This window comes from Muntiacus reevesi, chromosome 9 (genome assembly GCF_963930625.1).
Source record: "Muntiacus reevesi chromosome 9, mMunRee1.1, whole genome shotgun sequence".
Lineage (NCBI taxonomy): Eukaryota > Metazoa > Chordata > Mammalia > Artiodactyla > Cervidae > Muntiacus > Muntiacus reevesi.
Window position 1 is genome coordinate 20,821,989 of NC_089257.1, and position 16,120 is coordinate 20,838,108.

Below are 16,120 nucleotides of genomic sequence, written 5' to 3' on the forward strand. Positions count from 1 at the left end.
ACTAAAGAATATTGGGCCCTGGAGTGTAAGTGAATGAGATAGATATGGACCTTATGCTCAAATAATTTATGATACTGTGGGCTTTTTTGCTATTGTTCAGTAGCTAAGTAATGTCCAACTCTCTGTGACCTAACGAACTGTAGCATGTCAACCTCCACTGTCCTCCACTATCTCCCAGTGTGTGCTCAGACTTATGTCCATTGAGTTGGTGATGCTGTCTAACCATTTCATCCTCTGCCACTCGCTTCTCCTTTTGCCTTCAATCCTTCCAGCATCAGGGCCTTTTCTAGTGAATCAGCTCTTCACATCAGGTGGCCAACGAGCTGAAGCTTCACCTTCAGCATCAGTCCTTCCAGTGAGTATTCAAGGTTGATTTCCTTTAGGATTGATTGGTTTGATCTCCTTGCTATCCAAGGGACTCTCAAGAATCTTCTCTAGCACCATAATTCAAAAGCACCAATTCTTCAGTGCTCAGCCTTCTTTATGGTCCAGCTCTCTCATCCGTACATGACTATGGGATGTGACGATGGGGAAAGCATAACTTTGACTCTAAGGACCTTTGTCAGCAAAGTGATGTCTCTCTTTTTTAATATGCTGTCTAGGTTTGCCATAGCTTTCCTTTCAAAGGACAAGGAAAGAGCTGACAAAGGATCATCATGACAGAAGATGCTGAGTTCTGTGGAACATATGGCAAAAAATGAATCTAGTATGATGGCTCAGGAAAAGCTTCCCTGACTAAATCAGTAAGTTGAGAACTAAGGATGAGGGAGAGTTAGACAAGTCAATGGATAGGGGTCAGGGAACATGTGCAAATTATTCCAGAAAGAAGAAATACCATATGGAAGAATTAAAGAAGTGGTAAGATGTAGTGACTTCATGGAAATGAAAAAGGTAGCAAATAGCTCAAATCGAGGGCATGAAAGAACAGAGACCATGAGATATAGTGATTTCAGGGTTAATCAGCTTCAGCATGATTGATAGTTTGAACCAAGTAATCCTTTGTTCTGAGAAAGTTTCCTGTGTGATATCAAATATGTGGCAATGTCTGTGGCCTCTACATGCTAGAAAAAGGTCACATATTCTTGACAACTTTTGACCATCAAAGATGTCTCCAAACATTGCCAAACATCCCCTGAAATGCAAAATCTACACCCAGTTTAAAGGAGAGCATAGATTCAGTGCAGTACTGAAGCCTGGTCCTTCCTGGCTTTGTCAAAGCCTTGCTAGAAATGTAAAGGTTCATTCTGAGAGGCAATGGAAAACCATGAAGAATTTTAATTTGGGGAGTGATATAAGATTTGTACTGAAAGAAACATAACTCTGATTATAAATATGAGCCAGTGGACTGTAGAAAGACAGAGTGGGTTTGGAAGATCATGGGGAGACCAATACAGTAATAAGTGAAAGAAATGATGGTAACTGAAATAGAGAGTTGGGAAGAGAGATCCGAGGGTGCTGAGAGTTGGGAGTGATCTGAGGGTTCTCCCAGACATGAAAGCTGATTTTAGTGATAGATGCAGTGTGGGGATTAGACTAGGAAAGAATTATGTGCAGATGCCCATTCCCATATTTTAGTGTTTGTCTTTTATGTTCATACCCTTCTCTGATATGCCTTCCACAAGTTTTCTTCTTTTTTTTTCCCACTTATAACAGCTTTATTGAAGCAGAAATCATATACCATGAGATTCAGCCATTTAAATCGAAGGAAGGTTCAAGAGGGAGGGGATATATGTATACATATAGCTGATACACGTTGTATAGTAGAAACTAACACATCATTTTAAAGCAATTATACTCCAATTAAAAAAAAATTAAAATGCAAGCTGTCTTCTGCCTATGACTTTCCTCAGTCCTTCTAGCTAGCCTTCTGCATCCATTTGGCTTTCTGACTTGGATAACAGGCAGTTATGTTAGAATTTACTAAAATAATAAGCATGAGAATAAAAAAAAGATACTTTGTCAGGAGAACAATAACTGAGTAGCATATGGGGTTTAAGTTTTGAGGTCCCTGTGTGATGACCAAATGGAGCTAAGAAAGAGTGATAGGATACGAACAGGAATAGAGTTTATGAGTATGGACTGGCAATATAAGGATGGAGGCACTTCCACACTGGCCCTTAACTAGTTGCCAGGAAAGAACTATTTGATTTTCACAGTCCTCAATATTTTATAGTCACTGTATCTCCTTGGAAAATGACTTACACCCTATGTAGAAATCACTTGATAGAAAGAGAATGGAGAGGAATCTTTTACTGGACTCTGTGAAGTTATACGTGGAAAGCATAAATTCAACAGTACATATTTGACAATGGAACTTGTAGTGTATGCAAACAACAGAGTTTAGTAGCAGAAATTAAGTGCTATTCTGATTCCTAGATGTTCCAAGATATATATTTATCAAGGATGCTTTCTGTCATGGTTATCCAGTCCTTCTTTCTGGAATCCTTTCCCACTAATTTTATCATGTCCTTTAATTCCATGATTCGAGCAATAAAAGCACTTAAGTAAATTCCTGCCACCTCACAGAATATTGCATTTTATTGACTGCTGAACTTCCTACCAACTACCCTGAAAAAAAAAATCATAATTGACATTACTAGTTTAGTTAGTGCCTTTCTCCACATTCCAAATCTTTATGTTTACTGCACACTGCTTTTGATATCCAGAATCATCAGACTGGTTACGAATACCTTGTGACAGGTGTGCACAACATGAGTGCTTTGCTGACCTGTCAAATCACTGAAAATGCCCTCAAGCCAGGGTCTTGCTTTCCTTGGAACCTTTGCTTGTTAATATTCAGAGTCTGCACAGCTGTTTTCTGAGTGATTAGAATGGGAGATCTACCCAGACACAATTCTTCCAATAGCCAATGTGAAATCAGAAAAGCAGGCATACATTGATAAGTCAAGTCAATTCATCTCCTGGAATCAAAGAAAATATTTTTCTTCAATCTGCGTTAGCAGCAAAACTGTGGGCCAGCCATATGTGAGAGGTGATTGCATCGGTTTCATTAAACAGATGCATATAGGCTGTCATGGGATAAAAGGTCTTTAAAGAAATATGATCTGAGTCAAGGAGCATATAATTACATGGAAAGCTGTGATCTTCTCTCTGAGTGAATGCAGGCAGATTGTTTTCAGCATTGCCATTCAAGATCATGGAAGGCTTACAGTTGCTAGAATATTAGCATCCCTATGGAAAGCAAGAATATTCCAGATAAGATACTGTTGCATCTCTTAGTAGCTATAGTGGGAATTGTGTGGGCCATATTGACTTTGGTTCAGATTGGCAAATATTGAAGCATCAAGATCTCTGTGCTTTCAGCTGGCCTAGAAGATTGAGAGACTGTACTGTATGTCACCTCTGGAAACTGCCTGCCTGGACTCAGATCCCAGCTGACATGTAAACTCTTGATACCTTAGTTTCCTCACCTGTAAAATGAAGAAGATGATAATAATAGTCCTACTCCCACAGAGCTGTGAAGATTAAATGAGTTTGTCCATGTATGGGATGCCTGCCACACTGAAATGCTATATTGGACTTTGCTCTTGTCATTGGTGAAGGCAGAACAAATACACAGTTGTGATACAGTGCAATGGCAAAAGAAGGTATATAGCAAACAAGTGATAGAGAAGAGAGATTGTTTACCTCCATTGTGGAAAGTAAGGCTGGGGCGATGTTTTAAAGGAAGAAAGTAAAAGTCTCTCAATCGTGTCTGACTCTTTGTGACCCCATGTACTGTATAGTCCATGGAATTCTCCAGACCAGAATACTGGAGCGAGTAGCTGTTCCCTTCTCCAGGGGAATCTTTCCACCCCAGGGATTAAACCAAGGTCTCCTGCATTGCAAGCAGACTCTTTACCAGCTGAGCCATGAGGGAAATCCTTAAAGGAAGAAGACAAATATAATATATGGACAAGTGAGAGACAGCATCCTAGGCAGAGAGAACTGCAATTGTGAAGATGAAACAAGATTAAGTATTATGGCTTTTTTGACAAAGTATGAAAACTTTGACCATGATTTCAAAGTTGGAAAAGGAAATGGCAACCCACTCTGTATTCTTACCTGGAGAATTCCATGAACAGAGGAGCCTGATGTGCTCCAGTCCATGGGGTCATGAAGAGTTGAACATGACTAAGTGACTTTCTTTTCAGATGGAGAAATAATGGACAAAGTTTGTGTAGTGAAGGGTCATGCTTATTTAGTTTGAACTTATGATAAAAGGAAAAATTACTCTAGTGTGTATTGATTCTATTCTAGAAACTGTAAGCATATCTTGGCTTTATTAATCCAATATTCACTTTTATCAGATGCCATTGCATTTGGCACCATGTTAAAAGTGATATTAGAGAACTAACCTATATCACTCTCAGATGGACCCTAAACCTTCAGTAAAATTCATTGGTCAGTGAAATAGAATATGATGCTGGAAATATAAATGCACTGAACTCTAAGCCAGAAGGAAAGAAAAACTTCATTTGACCAAGATTGGACATCAAGAAATAGAGTGGTTATTCATAAGGAAACGTCCTCTGAAAAATTGCAATTCATGTAAAATATTAATAACTAAGTATGAATAGTCTTTGAAATTAAGTTTCTCCAAAGAAAAGATACCCAAATAAGAATTCAGTGTATTCCATATTGGGTAGAAGAGGAAAAACAATAAGCATCATAATGTTCAAAAGTATAGACGCAGTTTTTAGATCATCTGGAGGAGCTCGGCTCTTTAATAAAACCCTCTGCCAGGCATTCAAGTCCCAGTCATGCTGGTTTGCATGTGAAACCTTAGAAGTTCTACATAAGTGACTAGAAAACACCGTGGAGATTGGGCAGAAGGATTCTATGCTCCCTACTCCATCCTGAACTCAGCTCGGGGCTCATTTATCTATTATGTATGAGAATCCTACCTGGACATTTTCTTGAAGAAAAGGGGTAAAGCATAATAGATTTTAGAAAACAACAACTGGATTGAGTCACTTCCAGATCTCTTTCAAATGAAAAATAAAAAATCTAGCTAAAATTTTCATCTCAGCCCCAATAGCTGATTAACTCCTCCAACACTCGCCACAATCCTAAACTCTGATTTTGTTTTCTAGCATAAGAATTCAAATTAAAGAAAAAAAAAAAAGAAAAACAAATAAACAACAACAAAAACCTATAGTTTCTGTAATTTTGTCTCCTTTGGACATATTATGTTCTCCAAATCCTTCCTTTGGCTGTCTCTGGTGACATTTCTCTCTACGTCTTTCCTATTCCAAGTGATTTCTTAGACCTTCCACTGAGGCCTCAGAGGCTTATCTACTGGCCTCCTGTAAATCAGCTTGGGACTTCTGCAAGGAAAGCTGTCTGCACCTCTAGATAAGTCACTGTTCTGCCATCTCTGTTTTTAGTATTTTTTCATTCCTTTCCTATACCCAAGTAGTAATCTGTCTTCTCTCTCCTTCATCAATTACAGTCACAGTTAAACTGAACCTCGTGTCAGCTTTTCCTGTTAGACCAACAACCACAAAACCTCTACGAAGGTTTGCAACGATTAACATCTCTTTGTTTGGGGTCAGCTGGAAGGCTCTGTTTATCTTCAGGGGTCTTATTGCAGAGTCTGGGGTCAGCTGAATGTCAGGATGTGAGCTGACTTCAACTGGAGGAAGCCAGAAACTTGGGCCTCTGCCCTTCCTGCTTTTCATTCTCCAAAACTTTCACCCTAGACAAGTCCTCGTGGTGCAGAAAGCCAGAGAAACACTTGAGGCTCAGGTTTAGAACTGGCAGACTATCATTTTTTATTCATTCTAGTAATCAAAGCTAGTCCCCTGGCCAAGCCCAGAGTCTGAGCTGATCACTCCACACATAGTTGGAGAGGATTGCAAAATTCAGAAGAGCAAAGAAACATCTCTTCACAGATGTACAGAACAGACTTTGGGACTCTGTGGGAGAAGGCGAGGGTGGGATGATGAGAGAACAGCATCGAAACGTGTATATTATCAAGGGTGAAACAGATCGCCAGTCCAGGTTGGATGCATGAGACAAGTGCTTGGGGCTGGTGCACCGGGAAGACCCAGAGGGATGGGATGGGGAGGGAGGTGGGAGGGGGGATCGGGATGGGGAACACATGTAAATCCATGGCTGATTCATGTCAATGTATGGCAAAAACCACTACAATATTATAAAGTAATTAGCCTCCAACTAATAAAAATAATTGGGAAGAAAAAATAAAAAATAAAAGTTGTGAATCACACACACACACACACACACACACACACAAAAGAAACTAGTCTCTTATTGCTATCTACCCATGCCTTTATGCAGAACACCAGGAGGTATTTTGGATTTCTCTAAGAATTATGTTAGATTATGTGTCTGTGAGAAGGTGCTGGGGGAGATCTCGTTCACTCGTGCATTTTTTAAAACTAAATTTCATTGAAATATAGTTGCTTAAAATGTTGTATTAGTTTCTGCTGTATTGCAAAATGAATCACTTAAGTGTATACATCTATCCCCCCTTTTTTAAATTTCCTTTTCATTGAGGTCACCACAGAACACTGAGTAAGTTCGCTGCACTGTGTAGTAGGTTCTTATTAGTTACCTGTTTTATACACAGTACTGTGTTCATGTCAGCCTCAGTCTCCCAATTCATCCCCCTCTGTCCTTTTCCCTCTTTGTATCCATAAGTTTACTCTTTATAGCTGTGTCTATTTCTGCTTTACAAATAAATTCATCTGTATTATTTTTTTAGATTCCACATAAAAGCAAGATTATATTATATTTTATTTTCTCCTTCTGATTTCACTCTCTATGACAATCTCTAGATCTATCAACATCTCTTCAAACAGCATTATTTCATTCTTTTTTATGGCTAATATTCCATTGTGTGTGTGTGTGTATCTTGTTTATCCATTCCTCTATTGGTAGACATTTAGGTTGCTTTCATATCCTGTCTATTATGAAGATTGCTACAGTGAACTCTGGGGTGCATGAATCTGTTTTGGATTGTGACTTTCTCCAGGTATATGCCCAGGAGTGGGGTTGCTAGGTCATATAGTAGTTCTATTTTTAGTGTTTTGAGGAACATTCATACTCTTCCCCATATTGGCTTTATCAATTTACATTCCCACCAACAGTGTAGGAGGATTCCCCTTTTGTCCACACCCTCTCCAGCATTTATTATTTGTAGATTTTTTGATGATGGCCATTTTGGTTGATGTGAGTTGATACCTCATTGTAGCTTTAATTTTTATTTCTCTAATAATTAGTAACGTTGAGCATTTTTTCATGTGTTTGTTGGCCATCTATATGTCTTCTTTGGAGAAATGTCTATGTAGATCTGCCCATTTTTTTATTGGGTTGTTTATTTTTTGGTATTGAGTTGTTTGTGTACTTTGGAGATTAATCCCTTGTTGGTTGCTTTGTTTACTAGTATATTCTCCCGTTTTGAGACAAAGAAGGCAAGAATATACAATGGAGAAAACATAGTCTCTTCAATAATTGGTGCTGGGAAACCTGGACAGTTTCATGTAAAACAATGAAATTAAAACACTTCCTAACACCATGCACAGAAATAAACTCACAGTGGATCAAAGACCTAGATATAATGCCAGACACTATAAAACTCTTAGAGGAAAACATAAACAGACACTCTTTGACATAAATTGCAGCAAGATCTTTTTTGTCTCACCTCCTAGGGTAATTAAAATAAAAAAAAAAAACAAATAGGATCTAATTTATCTTAAAAACTATTACAGAGCAAATGAAACCATAAACAAAACAAAAAGACAACCCTCAGAATGGGAGAAAATAACTCTCATGCACTTTTGACATTAGTCATAGAGCAGAAATCAAATCTGCCTTCTTCAGTTAACCTTTGCATTTACAGTATTTTATTTGTAGATATTGATGTTGCAACAGCAAATAACCTGACTTTCCAGCTCTCCACATGTGATGATTAAAGGAATAGGGAAAAATCGTACTTTCCTAGGCTCCAGCACTTTCCAAAGATGATGTAACTAGGTTCTGAGTTATGTTAAATTAAGCCGCTGATTTCTTTCCCTCTCTATATCTGACCAACTTCACAAAAATAATATGAGGCCATGCTGTTTTCATAACACTGTTGAGAGACGCACAGTAAGTGGTTTAATTTTTAGGCTCCTTTCTCTGACTTTGAAATGGCTGAGACACCTTGGATTTTAAAAATGTGTTTTGTAAATTATAGCAAAGATATAAGGGCATGCACAGATGTATGTTTACATGTATATACACACATACATATGTGTGTTATATATCACATATATTGTATGACACATGTATAGTATATATAAACAATTTCACATTCAGCTCCTGAAAAATCTACTCAGAGAGATGGTCTGCTCTGAGTAGGACCTTCAGAATTATTGACTGAATAAATATCCTTTGACACTTATTCACTCATTTATATTTTAACCAATATTTACTGGTTAAATATTGGTTAAAATATTGAAGTTAGATGCCTATGTCTAAAATATAAAAGTTACATAAGTTATTTAAAAACCATAGTCCTATTTTTATCTATAAAATAACTTTAATAAAAAATGCTTGAGAATGAAATACATTTTTATATGTATGTTGGTTAGCCCATTGTCGGACACAGAGTCATTTATGGGGAGAAAATAAAGAAAGAAAGGTCAGCATGCAGTAGAAGTTGCAGTGGCAACAAAACCCAAACAAAAATTCCACTGGAGTATTGTCAGTGTGATGTAAGACATACAGATGCGTGTGTGTCCATGGGAAGATGCTGGGGAGAATGGAGGTCAGAGGGGGCTGAGTCTGAAGGGTGGATGCAGAGTTCACGTTGGAAGGATGGTGGGTGGGCAGAAGAGGGCTTGTTAAAAGCCTGCAGGACGAAGTACACAGCTGAAGCCCAGCACGGACGTCTGAACTAAAATATGAGACACAGGCCTGAGAGCCACAGATTAAGCCACAGGCCTGAGAGCCACAGATTAAGCAAAGATCCACAGATTAAGGAAAACAATGAGCACTTAGAGTGACTAGCAATCACCAGGGCGGCAAGAGTGTCATTGGGCATCTTTTTGAGGGTGCCACCTTAAACAGGAAGTCTAGTGCCAGGTATGGACTAGTGCCAGGGTCAGAAATCTATAGCACTGAGCCCACTGTGGCGGAGAGAAGTCTTATATTCATACATAAGCTGCTGAATTAATTTCTATAATACTTAGTATGCACTGCTACAAAATTCTGGATTAGAAGTACTTTTCCCTCACTTCATATGTTCCCTTAACATTCCCCTAGATTACTTTCAGGATTCCTAAAAAAAAAAAAAAAAAAAAAACCACAATAAAATAACCCCAAAGCATATTATGTCTAAGTCTTTTTGTTTTGCTTAGTAACGTACTTCCTATTATCTCCACCACAGCTGTGGAGTTGGATGTATTACCACTTTACAGGGAGAAAGTGAGGCTCAGAAAATAAACATGCCAATGTCAGTTTACTCTGCTTAGTGAGACACAGAAAAGGGGTTTGAAGAATCCTGGGTCCGCGTCCCTCAGCCTCCTTCCTTGAATTGCAGTGACTAGGGTCAGAGTAGGGACACCATGCAAAAGAAAGGGTGATCAACATCTTCCAGTTCAGAGCCACTGTGCTCAAAGAACATGGTGGAAGGACCCGGGAGGGTGCGGAGGCAGATAAGAGCGTACGAAAGGCAGAGAGAATATAGTCCGAGAAAATGAAAGTAATATACCCGAGGTCACACATCCGGTACCTAATACTTACTAAGCTCCATGAGTGCCAGGCTCAAGGAGCATGAGTCCTCGGGGTCTTCTTTGACCCTGAAAGCTGCAGACCCCTCCAGGCTAACACAGGCTAACTTCAACAAATGGAAGGGAGCAATGTGTATTCAGTTGAACAGTAAGTTTAACAAATACAGAGTCAACAAATGTATGAGACAAGGATACTATGTCTCTAGGAAAATAATCCTTACCTTTTGGAGTCTTCTATCCCTGTCTTTTGTTGGCATTTTATTTTTACATTATTTTTTGTATTTTTAATTGAAATTTCTACTGATCAATGAAGTGAATCAGCTATATGTATACATATATCCTCTCTCTCTTAGACCTACCTCCCACCCCCTCCCATTCCACCCGTCTAGTCATCACATATTTCCTTTTAATTATCCTTGGATACCTCCTGGAGGAAAGAGTCTTTAAAAATTATACTTTCTTAAGCATACATTTCTCCAGAAGCAGCAGTCATTTAACTGGAAATACTTGAACTGCAATATTTTTGTATGCAAAGTGCCATACTTAGAGCCTTTTTGTGCAATGTCTTTGTTTTAAGTTTTCATGACCAATTAAGAAGAAACCAGTATCCCAAGGACTAGCATTCATCAGGATGCTAACTGTTCTATTGCCTTCTTTGTACAAGGATGATTCAGAGAAGCCTCTATACAGTATATCTGCTTGGTTTCCTTACCCCCATAGAAATAGCTCAGGGTAATTGGCTGTTTATTGTATAACAGCTAGTACCTAAATATTTATCACACACTATCTCGTTTAATATTCTCAATACTTCATGGAGGAAGTTTCTATGATTTGTATCTACATTGAAGTGATGCTGAAATTAAGGCTTGGAAGGTGAAAATAATTTATCCAAGATTGCTCGTCCAGTTTCAGAGGCAGAATTCCAAGCTGTCTTGTGACTTCTAAGCCCCTATCCTTGACAAAAAAAAACATCACAGGTCAAAAAGGAAGTCTTTTCAGGGCTGTGTTCTTCATTTTCTGAACTGGCTTTTTAGTCACACCACCAGTTCTTTATCTTGCTGCTTACTATTCCCTTTTCTTTCTTCCCTCTTCTCTGGATTTTTTTTTCTTTTTAAAACATATTTCCAAATTATTAGAGTCAAGACCAGATTAGCCTACTAGATAAAAAGTAAATGACAGATATCCTCATCTCCCGTCCAAGTGCCACAGCTTCTTTAAAGCCCTCCTAAATTATCACCCTCATAGGCAGTTTCTTTTTTAAAAATTAGTTTACCTTTTAATTGGAGGATGATTGCTTTACAGAACTTTGTTGTTTTTCTGTCAAATCTCTGTCATAGACCTTTACCCACCCTTATAAAGCTCTTAACACAAGAATGCCATTTCTTTCATGAAAGCCGTGTTGTGAGCATCTGGTAGGCTGTAAGTAACAAGATATGGCCCATATTGATGGCCACATCAATAGGATTGATATCTTGGAGGTTCTCTCCTCAGTGAAGACAAGGCCAACCATAGCACAGTGAAGGCAAGGCGGAACTTTTGTTCAGGTAGCCAGGGAACTATGGAGGAAAAGGCAAAACATTCCCAGTTGGGCGGGTGACTGGGAAGAGAAGCTGCGGCTTGGAAGGAGTAAATCAGTGAGGAGAAAGAGCAGCGGTGAGGAAGGAAGCAGAGGTTGTTAGGCCAGAGGATGGAGAGCAAGAACTAGAAGGTGGTCCATGAGCTGTGTGGAGGTTGCCCGAGCAGAGATACAGCTGGAAGTGGAGTCCATAGAAGAGGAGGATAGGATGGGAGTCTAAAGAAGAGAAAGCCCAGAAGGGAATTGTGAAGATCCTAGATGGAGACATTGTCAGATTAAATGCAGTTTGGGAGTAGTTGAAGGCAGCCTGAAACAGAGATAGACCCCAGTCTGAAGCTTTCTTTAGCACATAAGAAATGTGAGCTGTGGTCAACTCATTCTCATCTCAGAAAACTTCCTCTGCTTCACCACCATCCCCCAGCAGGAACAGAATCCCAGGTGAGTTGAGGGCCAACCTGGGCTTCCCCAGCTCTAAACTTAACTCAATTTCTTCAGTGCTAGTCTGTGAACTTAAAGGACTTTCTAATTATCTATTCTCTCACACACACACACACACACACACACATACTTGAAAGCATGAAAATAGGTAAAGTGTGCACAGAGGTCTTTAATGAAATGTTGTCCTGTTTTGCTTTGGTTAAGAATGAGCTGATAACATGCCAATGGAATCACATCTGCTCTGAATATCTTTACCCACAAATACTTCTACTAGACTCTACATTCAGAGACTAGCTCCTTAAAGACAGATCCAGTGTTTGTTTCTGCTTTCTTTTCTGTTGCTGTTGTTTGATTGATTTTGTTTGTTTTGATTTGTTTCTAACATTTTCAGCTTCTCTGCATGATGTCTGGGGTGTCTAGTAGAAAGGAATAATAAAAATAATAACTACCGCTGAAGGCTTCTTTGCCAGGCACCAGATTCTACTCTAAGTGCTTTACCTGTATGATGGCTTTTAACCCTCACAACGTCCCTAAGAGGTTGATACTACTGTTATACTGATTTTACAGATGAAGGAAATAAGATGCTTGGAGGAACAGAAGTAGGTCTTTGTAGTAGCTCTCATTAGCAAATGAGAAAATCAAGTCATCTAGAGACCAAATAATAAGGCTAAATGACATAGTTAGTGGTAGAGTTTAGATTCAAACCCAGATAGTCCCCTTTCAAGTATTTTTAAGAATTTCCCAAATACTGGCATTTCTCCTTCTATGATAATAAGGCTATGAAAACATTGTCAGCCAGAGATTTTACAGGTAGACATTCCATCTTTGCATGTGCCTAAATAAGATCAAACACTTAAAATGTTTGTGTATGAGGCTCTCTTTGAAAGATATTCCATCTCTCTTCCAATATTTTCTGACAAGACAAAAAGTGTTTTTTGCTTAGTTAGTGTGTCTTAAATACTTTAAAGATTTACTTGGGTGAAATATTTGCCCAAGACAGTCTTCCCTAGTGGCTCAGACGGTAAAAGAGTCTGCCTGCAGTGCAGGAGACCTAGGTTTGATCCGTGGGTCAGGAAGATTGGCTGGAGAAGGGAATGGAAACCCACTTCACTATTCTTGCCTGGAAAGTTCCATGGATGGAGGAGCCTGGTGGACTGCAATCTGTGGGACTGCACAGAGTCAGACAGACCAGAGGGACTAACACACACACACACTCTGAAAAGCAAATTTTCTCTGTATTTGGATTCCTTGCCTGGGCTTAAGGTTTTTATTTTTGTTTTTATTGTTGAGTCACTAAATCATGTCCAACTCATTGAGACCCCATGAACTATAACCTTCCAGTCTTCTCTGTCTATGGAATTTCCCAGGCAAGATACTGGAGTGGTTTCCCATTTCCTTCTCCAGGGGATCTTCCCGACCCAGGGAATAAACCCACATCTCTTGCTTGGCAGGCAGATTCTTTACCACTGAGTCACTTGGGAAGCACGTTTGTTGAATACAAGAGATTATTATTCTGGATACACTAAATCCTAGACCAGGAATCAATAACCATTTTCAGTAAGATTCTTATAGTAGTTTCCTATTGGTGCTGTGTTGGCTGAGATGGTAAAGTGTCTGCCTACAATGCGGGAGACCCGGGTTCGATCCCTGGATCAGGAAGATCCCCTGGAGAAGGAAATGGCAACCCACTCCAGTATTCTTGCCTGGAAAGTCCCATGGATGGAGGAGCCTGATAGACTACAGTCCATGGGGTTGCAAAGAGTCGGACATGACTGAGCGACTTCACTTCACATTGTTGCTGTAACTCAAAAACTTAGTGGCTTAATTTAACACTAATTTATTGTCTTCAAGTTCTGGAGGTCAAAAATCTGAAATCAGTCTCATTTGGCTTTAAACCAAGGTGTGAGAAGTCCTGCTTTTACTCTGGAGGCCCTGGGGGAGAATCCATTTTCCAGTTTCTAGAAACTGCCTGAATTATTTGGCTTACGCTCCCTTCCTTCATCTTCAAATCTAGCAGTGTAGAATCTGTTTTCCTCTTGACTTCTCCTTCCATTCTTACATCTCCTGACTGTGATCCTCTCATAAGAACCCTTGTTATCCTTAAGCATACATGCAAAGTTAATAGAATCACCCATTCTGAAGATTGGAACATGGACATCTTTCAGGGGCCTTTTTTCTGCCCACCACAGGCCAGAGAGTAAATAGTTTAGATTTTTCAGGTCAGACAGTTTCTGTGGTTACTACTCAACTCAGCCATAGGTCATTTGTAAATAAATGGATATGGCTGTGATCCAATAAAGCTATTCACCAAAAGAGGCAATGATCCGGATTTAGCCCAGTGACTATATTCCAAAAGCCTCGGCCTAGACATATAGCATCTTATATGGATGCTCCTAAAAGATATTTCTGATAATGTTTCACTAAGTAAATAATTAAATATATACAGAGATTGGTCAATAAATACATGAATCAATGATTGGGAGGAAGTCCTTAGATTTTTGAGTTTGGTATTCTAAGGAAAACTCCTATAGAATAGGAATTTTATTCACTCACTCATTTTTGAATAGCTCCTAAATCCTGACCTCAATGTGAAATTAACTCTCACTCTGTAAGTCTCCTTCCTCTTACCCTAGAGCCTATATAAATACATTTATGCACATGGAATGTAGAGAATCACTATTGATTTCCCTTTACTCTCCACATCATATAGAGCTACTTTGGAGATATAAATGCCCGTTGATATAAGACCAATTGTGCATTTTTCAAAAGTCATGAAAGAAGAAAAAGGCAAGAAGAAATTATGAGATTGATATTAACAAGTTTTCTATGATTTTTATCTGTAAAACTCGAAAGAATTAAAGAGTTTGGAACACAGAGCAGAGACATCATATAAGAAATGGTTGCATCCCATCTTCTTGCCTCCTAGTAACCAAATGAAGCCTCAGTGTTCCAAGTAAAGTAGAGCATCTCTGTCATCTGTGCTCATCATTTTTGATCCTTGCCATGTGAATAGATTCATGATCTGACATTTGCTATTCTAGTCACAATAGCTCTTGTCTCAGCAATTCAATTTTTAGTGTTTCATGAATTTAATACCTACTCTATTATCAGAAGATTTGTAATAACTTATACTGCTGTGCCTTTTCCAAATTTCCTGTTCATCTTAACCTTTCCACCCCTCCATGTGGGTGTAGAGGATGGTTTGTGAGAAGGCAGGCTTATCCAACATACTTTCTTCAAGGATCACTATGTGCTAAAGTTACAATGGGACCAGATTTCAAGATCTCAAATGAGTCAGAAAGCTGACAGTTTCCACAGGATTTAGACCAAAATATAGGAAGCAAAAGCAATGTCCATGTGTGTAATCTGAGCCCTTTGAGGGACTGTTCCAGTGGAAAATGTTATTACCTCCTTTTCTCTTGACTCCCCTAAACTATTTATTTTAGTTATGGCAGCACCACCTAAAACCATAAGCAAACTCCCCATCTCTTACTCTTTCAAAATCAATTCTTCTTTGACTAAATTGCCAAGTTTCAGAACTGAACTTGAGAGACATTCCACCTCTCAGCAATTTTCAGGCAACTGAGATCTACCTTGAGCCCCTTGAATACGTACAAATCCTCTGCCTTGGGTGGCCAACATCTTTAGCTTTTACTTGTGCTAGAACATGCCCCATCAGACAGGTATTGCAAAGAGAACTGTGGGATTTAATTTCCAGGAATAGATATGGCAGAATTCATTATCCTGCATATCTAGAAGCCAAATTATGTCCTCAGTCCATGAAGTAACCCCTTTGTCTTCCCACAGAATTGATCCACAAATATTAACCAGTAATTGCAGAAAGTTAATTCTATACCTTGTCTAGTTCGGTGTCACTTTAACTCAAGACCACTTTAAATATAATATGTGCGTATGTATGTATGACTACACACTAAGAATAGATACAAATAATAATTATGGAACAATATACTTATTAAGTTAAAAATTACAGTTCTTCTGCCAGAGATCAAAATTTGAAATCTGCTTTGACATCAAATTATTACCATTTTGTCTTGGCTAGAAATCAAAAAGGGAGTATGAGTTCACATGGATTAGAAATGTGCTAATGAAACCTTTCTTAAGAGTTTACAATACAATTTTAAGATTTTTTTTTTATAAGTACAGTAGTCCAATGGTGAAGAAATGGCAACCCACTGCAGTATTCTTGCCTGGAGAATCCCATGGACAGAGGAGCCTGGTGGGCTGCAGTCCATGGGATTGCAAGAGTCGGACATGAGTTAGCAACTAAAGCACCACCACCGCAGTAGTCCAAAAGAGCTCCCAAAAAGAGTAGTAGAAAAGTCTTCTTCCCTCCCTTCCTTCTCTC